Here is a 9,519-nt window from a genome sequence, read left to right on the forward strand (position 1 = left end):
AGACAGGTGGGTGCCACTACTTTATCTCTTTTATAGATATGCACTCTAAATTGTCCACGTGGTCATTCTAATGGTATGAATAACTCCATTGATTTTGGATGCTTGCTCTCATATCAATCATCTATCCATGCCATGATATGTGTGCATCAATACTTTATCCTTTGTAAAGATGTGCACTCTAGAGTAGCCACCTCGTCATTCTAATGGCATGAATAAATCCATTGTGTTTGGATACCTTCTCTTGTAGATCATCCACATATCCATTCTAAGATAGGTGGGTATCACTATTGTATCTCTTGCACAAATGCGCACTTGAGAGTGACCAACTAGTTGTTCTAATAGTATAAAGAGCTCCATTGATGTTGAATAGTTTCGCTTTTTAGATTGGCCACATGTCCATTCTAAGATAGGTGGACGTCACTACTATATCTCTTATGAAAATAGGCATTCTAGACTGATCACCTAGTTGTTCTAATAGTATGATTAACTCTAGTGTTGTTGGATATCTGCCCTTTGTAGATTGACCACAAGTCCATTCCAAGATAGTGGGTGTCACTACAATCTCTCTTATGCAAGTAGGAAATGTAGAGTTGGCACCAGGTCATTGTAATGGTATGAATAACTACATTGTTTCTAGGGGATACTTTACCTCTATAGATTGGCCACATATCTTTTTTGGGATAGGTGGATGCCACTACATTCTCTCTTGTGAGAGAATAAGTCTAGATTAGTCACCTAATCATTCTAGTGGTATAAATAAGTGCATGTTGGGCCTTTCACCATTGTAGATTGTCCACATGTGTCCATTGTAGGCAAGGTGGGTGTCACCATATTCTCTCTTGAATAGAGGTGCTGTCTAGATTGGCCACCTGATCAATCTACTGCTATAATAACGGGACTCTTTGTTGCTAAAACTTTGTCCATCATGCCCATAGCCATTCTACGATTCTAGTTATCATTAATAACTCCATTGTAATGCATTCCCTCAAAATCCTCAACCATGAAAATTAAAACCTAAACCTTAGATCCCAATTTGTAGATCTAGACAATACACCCTAGATAGTAATTAGACTATAGATAGTAATCCAAGATAGGAGAATCCTAGACCTAGCCCCAATACAATAACCCCAATTCAAACTTAGAACCAATTCAATATCCCCAAACCATATTTTCTTATCTTGAAGCCAAAAACTTAAAAACCCATTCTCAAAATTCTATACCTCAAAAGACTTACTAAAGGATTATGTTTGTTTTGCTTGTATGTTAGAAAGGGCTCTATCTCCCTCGTTTCATGTGAGTATGTTAGGAAGGGTTTTGCATCCCTAGGTCCATGTCCCTAATATATGCACTCGCATCTCATAGCAGTGAAGCAAAAATTTTGAAATTCCTAAGTTTGTCACATATATCATCTAAATTTTTCGTTGATACCCAAAAATATTTAACAATTTTTCACAAACTCTAAATTGTTTGTATTTTTCCTTGGATGGTTGGTTTATCACATTCTAGAACAACTTGCATTCCATTCTTAGAGGAGAGGTGCTGTCAATTCAAGGTGTTACACTTGTGGTAGGTTTTATAAAATCTTTGGAGATGCATGGGACAACATCATATGGAGAGGGTTTTGTGATAGCGCCCTAGGCCCCGCCCGAGGCAGCACCCCGGGCGGCGAGGTCAAGGGGCGGCGCCCCTGTGGGGCTAGGGGCAGCGCCCTAAGATTTTATGTTTTTTTAAAGGGAGATCCTAGTATAGATTTACAAATGTTTTGAATTTTTCAACCATAGTTTCTTTAGTTTTGGCCAAGTGTAAATTGGACAATGTTTAATACTATGTTTAGGTTTTAGACTCTTGAAAAAAAAGGCGAGTAAAAATGTGAACAGATAACTCAGATAGAAAGAGAACCACAGAAACACAGAGAAGATTGTGAGAGAGCCACGTCATCTGAGAGACCACATGAACTGTAGGAGAGCTATTGTGTACGGATCGAGGTGGCTTCGCGCTACATACGATAGATCTGTGGGCAAATCTGGCTGCGGTGACAAATCTAGAAACACCAAAACAACAACAACATAACTAGCAAGAAGAACCACAACATCGGCAAAGACATCAGCAACAACATCACTAGCAGGAAGAACAACACCATCAGCAAACAAAGCAGCAACAACATCACTAGCAAGAAGAAAAACAACATCAACAAAGGCATCAGTAGCAACAATGGTTTAGGGTTAACAACAGTGACACCAACGACAAAAACAACAAAATAGGGACAACAACAGTAACGGCAACAACTAAAGCAGCAACAACAATCAACAACAGCAGCAACGGCGACGGCGACAACAATACACACAGACAAAAACGGGTAAGTCTCTAGTCTCTTCTCTCGCTTTTCAAATTTTCAGGCTATAAAATTGAATTTAGAGTATGAACATGAGCCTATATTTCAAATGTAAAAAAGGAAAAAATACTACCTTTCATCTCTAATTCTTACTTCTAGCTACTTATTAATACATAGTTATTCAAATGAGTAATCTAATGAAAAAACAAAATCATACATCGAGTATTCAAAAAACATGTATGTAATAAAAAGAGTTAGATATGCACCCGTATATGCTTGCACGTGATTTGTTTTACTGATGCTTTTGATTGTTTGCCACCACCAGCTACACCTTTGTTATGCACATGATAAAAGAGAGAGGAAAGTAGAAAGATAAAGAGGGAGAAGGAGTGAAAACAAGTGAGTGACAGAGGGAGAAAGAGAGGGGGAGAGAGAAAGGGAGAGTGACAATATGGGCTTCATTGGGGGGATTATGACATGTTTTTCAGGGTCAAAATGTCTCAAGTGACGACCTCAAATAAGAGAAAAGTAACTACCATTCCAGTCATCATTGACCTCGCTACCAATGAGACTCATCCATGGCACCTCGATATTTATGGACTACAAGGTACTCAATATCATAAAGTACATTGTTTCTTGCCTCAGAACAAGATAACAATGTATTTGAGGATCTAGGCCAAGTAGTTGCAGTAGTTGTATCAACCGTTGAAGAGCATCCTAGCATTGAGTGCATTAACATTCAAGTTCCAGGGAATATAGAGTATTGCCTATCTCCAAAGGCATGTTTTGATCAATGCATGGTAAAATATAAAGAGGTGACTATGTTCTCTGAGGTTGGAATGCAGACATGGATCCTACACAAGTAACTACAGACACTCTTCATGATTCCATTGTCCAAAGTGTGAAGAATAAGAAGCCCTCCAACAAGAGTCCAAGGCCAAAATCTTCTCATCCAAAAGCAAAGAGGGCCAAGGCTCATATTGTTGCACGGTCCAAAGTGGTGGATGAGTCAAATCTAGATGCTTCACAACAGGGTACAAGCAACCAGCCTCACTTAAGGTTTGTGGAGCCTGATCGTTTAGAGAAAGAGGTTCAAAAGGCAAAGAAAAGCGATACTGGAGGCATGAAGAAATATTCAGCATATTTTCCATTCAAGTATACAGAGTATGAAATTCCAATGTGACCAATTGTTTTCTTGCTCCTAATCATTTAAATTTCTGCCAACTTGACGAGGAGAAGCTAAATAATTGCATGCTTCTCTTTGCTGCAAGTGCAAATAGGCCTTCATCATGTGCATATTTGATGCATGTCAAGAATTGTGGTCAAAGGACAGGAATCCCAATGACGCCATCAGAGATTGAAGAAGGCAAGCTAAAAGACTATAGGTATTGGATTCTTGACGGACAACACTCTATATATGCAGCAAAAATGCTGAGAGTTCAAGAAATGAAAAAGGGGGGTAGATCACAAGAGCTCGTGGCAGTGTATGCTCAACGAAAGGCCTGCATTGTTGTAGATCCACCACCACATGTTGCTATCGCTATATTTGCTATTGAAAATGAGCAAGCAAAGTCCTTGTATACGAAGCAACCATACGGTGTTATATTGAAGCACTTACGTGGTCAGTGGAAATTTAACGGATGTCCTGCAAGGCCACCACTTGGTGTCGTGGAGGGAACTTTATCTCGCAGCGAATGGGATGTAAGTGATAAATTTATATTCCCATATCATTTATCTTTTGCACTAGAAACATAGGACACCATTCAAGTTTGATAATCAGTTTGTATAGGTGTTTTTAAGAATGGCTAGAATATGTGTTGGACCATCCTTTATTACAAAGCAAGCTCACATGGTGACTTATTCTGATGCCATCTTTAATGAATGGCTAGATATTATAATAGAATTGGAAAAAGAGAATAAGAAACTAAGTGCCACAGTATTTAGGTATCTAGCTGGTTTGGATGAAGAAGAGGTTAAGAAGCTACAAGCATAAATAAGAGATGGCAGAATTGTGTTATCAAAGGGCATAAAGGACACAAACATCATGGACATGCTTGAAAGAATCAAACAACTGAAGCAAGATCGTATCATTCAAGATGCCTTGCTTGAGGAGTTTAACTCTCTCAATGAAGATGCAAAGTGCAATACTTGGGAGGATCTTGTCTTGATGTATAACATAATGATGTTGTGTATATGAAGTTTCTTGAGCTTTGTGATATATGGATCAAGACACAATTAAAGCGACGAATCAAGAAGATTGACTTTCTAGAGAGTGCAATAAAGTATGTTGAGTGGACAATCAATCTACACAAGGAGAAAGTAAAAGCAACAGATGTTCCTTGGAGGATTTATGTGGTAAACCTTCATATTGAAGGTTCTTCATACTTGGAGCGTCACCTTTGCAACCCAATGCCCATAGGACTTTGTGTATTGGTCAGATCAGAGGCCTTTAAGAACAACACACATTGGCCTGAGGATCGATACAAAGATCTCTTGAATGGGATGATGTCCATCAGTGGAGGTTCAAAAGAAGCACACTATGTGCTTCTTGCTTTCTTAAACATGACAGATTTTGTGCAATTGTAGAACGCTTTGAATAATATGAAGGACGTAATGAGACAACAGAGTGTTGGAGTTCTACATCATGAAAGAGAAGTGTTTTATGCTAGGTCCATACAGTTCTTCTCTGTTGTGGTCCTTTTTGGAAAAAGTGATGCATGAAGTGGACTCCCAACAACTCTTGCTCCAGGAGAATCTACCACCATACTTGATGTAGGGTTACTTGATACCAATTTTCAAATTTTGCAGCATCTATCGGACAAGGATTTCTTAAGATTTAAGAAGAAAATTATTGTCAAGCAATTTACCAAGAAGTATTGCACAGAAGGATCCAAGCTAGTGGAATTATTCAGTGATGGCTATATAACAGAGATTGGTCTTAAGAGAAGAAAGAAGTTGTAGCCATAGTGGAAAACATTGAGGATCAAAAGAATCTAGAATCACAGATTCTAGAATTTGTGAAATTGCATGATGACATCAAGCAATGGGCAAGACTCAAGGTCAATCAAGTTGAGCACGAAAGCGACATGGTGGAAAGTATGTGTGAAGGCAACTTTTCCGTCAAAGATTTTTTATCAGCTGAAGCAAGTATGTACTAACTTGGAAACCATCACATCCATTTCATTGTTTCTTTTGTAGTTTGAACTTGCTATATCTATTATAAAGATGACTTGAAAGCTTCAAATATCTTCAATGTATCCTTTTGGTTCAATTTAGTTTTTTTTCATTCCTTTAAAAATCTTATGTCTATATTTAGATTGACTGAAAAAGACAAATAATTTTTTTTCTTTTGGACCAAATTGATGTTCTATTTTTTATATGTCAAAGTATTTGAGTAATGGTTCCATTATGCCATGATCAACTTTAGATTGGTCACTTGTAATGAACCTCCAATGGGCAAGTGGTCAAGTCAGGTGCACATACAGACACGTAACAACATATGACCCTCACCTAACCTAGAATGGACAAGTGGTCAATCTAAGCAACACATATTCAAATGTAGCAACATATGATCATTACCTAGCCTAGAATTGACACGTGGTCAATCTAGGTAACAAATGTGACTAATAAAGAACATTGTTATGTGTGTCTTTTGTAAAAAAGAACACATTCACATATCACCATCACTTGACCTAGAATGGACAAGTGGCCAATCGAAGTGCATATATGTAGAACAAAGTACATTCCACCATCACCTAACTTGGAATGAACAGATGGATAAGATACACAATATAAATGAATATAAAAGAGCATACAAGCATGCTTTTCTTAGGAAAGAGAGATGGCAAATATATAAAAAATGAACCTAGAATGTCCATGTGGTCAATCTAGGGGCACAAATACACATGTAACAATATATGACCATCACCTAACCTAGAATGGGAAGGTGGCCAATCTAGACAACACATGTGACTATTAACGAACATAATTACACATGTCGTTCATAGAAAAGGACACATTCACATATGACACCATCTGACCTAGAATGGACAAGTGACCACTCTTTACTAATCTAGACAACCACATGTTATAAAAATTGGAAAGATGGCCAATCTCAAGAAAACCACATGTGTTTTGATGTCTTGATTTCCACAGTACTAGCCTTATCAAGAATGGATAGATGGCCAATATACAAAAAAAAACATGTTTCTTTACTAAGAATGGTCAAATGGCCATTCTAGAGTGTAATGCTTTTTTTAGCCAAAAGAGATGGACAATCTAGCAAGAACTAAGCTAGAATGGACATGCGGTCAATCTAGAGAGCATGTACGCATAGGAATCCCCATATTAGAATCACCTAACCTAGCACGAATATGTGGCCAATCTAGATAGCACATGTAACAGTTAAACAACACAAACTAAGAAAGAACAATTACATGTGGTTTAGAAATTGAACATGTGTCCAAAGATGTTGGTTCAAGCAAGAAATCATAGTATCCTTCTAATTTAGTATGGATACACATGTTTTTTCTGAAAATGGGCACACTCATATATGACCATCATCTAACCTAGATCCAAGCGAGCCATATTGAATAAAGTGCTCTATAGAGTGCACCCTATTTTAAGGGGACTCAAAGCTTTGATGAACTAAATTATTTGTAGAAAAGTTATCTTCTTACTATAGCATGTTTTGAAGCTCTTTATATATGACCATCACGTGACCTAGAATGGACACGTGGCCAATCTAGGAATCACATATGCACATAATAACAACATAAGACCATCACTTGACCTAGAAAGGGCAAGTGGCCAATCTAGGAAACAATATGCACATGTAACAACATATGACCATTAGTTGATCTAGAATGGACACGTGGCCAATGTATGCAACACATGTGACTATTAAAGAACATAGTTATGTGTGTTTTTTAAAAAGAACACATTCACATATGACCATCACTTTACTTAGAATGGACACGTGTTGAATCTGAATTACACATATGCAAAACAAAGTACATCCCACCATAATCTAACCTAGAATGGATAGATGGCTAAGACACACAATACACATAAATATTAAAGAACATACAAGCATGATTTTCTTAGAGAAGAGATGGAAAATCTAGAAAAATTGAATTTGTAATAGACAGGTGGTCAATTTAGGGGCATAGATGCATGTGGTCAATTTCCTGTATTTCATCTAGGTTAGGTGATGGTCAATTTCATGTAATTCATCTAGGTCAGGTGATGGTCAATTGTAGCTTTAACAAACTAATGTTTTATGTAGACAAGTTAGCCAGATAATGGTCAATTTCATGTAATTCATCTAGGTCAGGTGATGGTCATACGTAGCATTAACAAACTAATGTTTTTTGTAGACAAGTTATCTTCTTACTATAGCATGTTTCTAAGTTCTTTATATATGACCATCACTTGACCTAGAATTGACAAGTGGCCAATCTAGGCAACACATATGCACACGTAACAACATATGACCATCACCTAACCTAGAATGGACAAGTGGAAAATCTACGCAACACATATGCACATGTAACATTTATGAACATTACCTAACCTAGAATGGATAGATGGAAAATCTAGGCAACACATGTGACTATTAAAGAACATACACTCACAGATAACCATAACTTGACCTAGAATAGACAGGTGGCCAATCTGAAGTGCACATATGCAGAACAAAGTAAATTCCACCATAACCTAGCCTAGAATAGATAGATGGATAATATACACAATACACATGAATATAGAAGAACATATAATCATGCTTTTTTGAGAAAAGAGAGATGGAAAATCTAGAAAAATTGAACCTGGAATGGACATGTGGTCAATCTAGGGGAACATATACACATGTAACAACATATGACAATCACTTGACCTGGAATGGATAGGTGACCAATCTGGACAATACATGTGACTATTAAATAACATAATTACACATGTCTTTCATAGAAAAGGTCACATTCACATATGGAATCACCTGACTTGGAATAGACAAGTGGCCACTCTATCTAGCTAACCAATCTTGAAAACCACATGCTACCAAAATTGGAAAGATGGCCACTCTGGAGAAAATCACATGTGTCTTGATATCTTGATGTCCACCTTACCGGCCTTACCAAGAATGGGTAGATGGCCAATCTCGAGAAAACCACATGTTTCTTTACCAAGAATGGCCAAATGGCCATTCTAGAGTGTACTTTTGACTGAACAAGAACATATATGCATGTGTTCATACATCAAAAGAAAGGGCATATAAAGAACATACTAGCATGCTTTTTTAGTGAAACAAAGTCGAAGAACTAACCTAGAATGGACATGTGGCTAGAGAGCATGTATGCATAGGAATCACCACATTAGCATCACGTAACCTAGAATGGACAATTGGTCAATCTAGATAGCACATGTAACAATAACAGAACACAAACTAAGAAAGAGTAATTACATGTGCCTTACAAAATGAACATGTGTCAGAAGACATTGGTCCAAGCAAGAAATCATAGCATCCTTCTAATCTAGTACGGAAGCACGTGTATTTCTTGAACAGGGCACATTCATATATGACCATCATCTGACAATTATTTGATAGGTGTCCAATCTTAAGTGTACATATGCAGAACAAATTACATCCCACCATAACCTAATCTCAAATGGATAGATGGCTAAGATACACAATACACATGAGTATGAAAGAACATGCAAGCATGATTTTCTTAAGAAAGAAAGATGGAAAATCTAGAAAAAATGAACCTAGAATGGGCGAATGGTCAATCTAGGTGCACATTTGCACATGTAAAAACATATGTCCATCATATAAGGTAGAGTGGATAGGTAGCCAATCTGAAGTGCATATTTACATCTATCTATCCATTAGAGCTAGTGCAGAAAAGACAAAACTTTTTCATTTATCTTTCTTAGAAAAATTGAACCTAGAATGGACAAGTGGACAATTAAGGTGCACATATGCACACGTAGCAACATATGAACATAACTTGACCTAGAATGGACAAGTGGCCAATCTAGGAAACACATGTGATTTTTAAAGAACATTGTTATGTATGTCTTTTTTTGTTAAGGACACATTCACAGTCTTTTTTCTTTTAAAGGACACATTCACATATGACAATCTTCTAACCTAGAATGGATAGGTGGCCATTCTGAAGTGTACA

The 9,519-nt window shown here is 37.2% G+C and overlaps 2 pseudogenes; both read left to right on the plus strand.

Moving 5' to 3' along the window:
- Positions 1 to 2,827: 2,827 nt before the first annotated feature.
- LOC147456511 (uncharacterized) lies at positions 2,828 to 3,459 on the plus strand (annotated as a pseudogene).
- A 1,435-nt stretch (positions 3,460 to 4,894) lies between these two features.
- LOC147456512 (uncharacterized) lies at positions 4,895 to 5,490 on the plus strand (annotated as a pseudogene).
- Positions 5,491 to 9,519: the final 4,029 nt, after the last annotated feature.

This window comes from Adiantum capillus-veneris, chromosome 6 (assembly GCF_014529385.1).
Source record: "Adiantum capillus-veneris isolate H3 chromosome 6, ASM1452938v2, whole genome shotgun sequence".
NCBI classification, from domain to species: Eukaryota; Viridiplantae; Streptophyta; class Polypodiopsida; order Polypodiales; family Pteridaceae; genus Adiantum; species Adiantum capillus-veneris.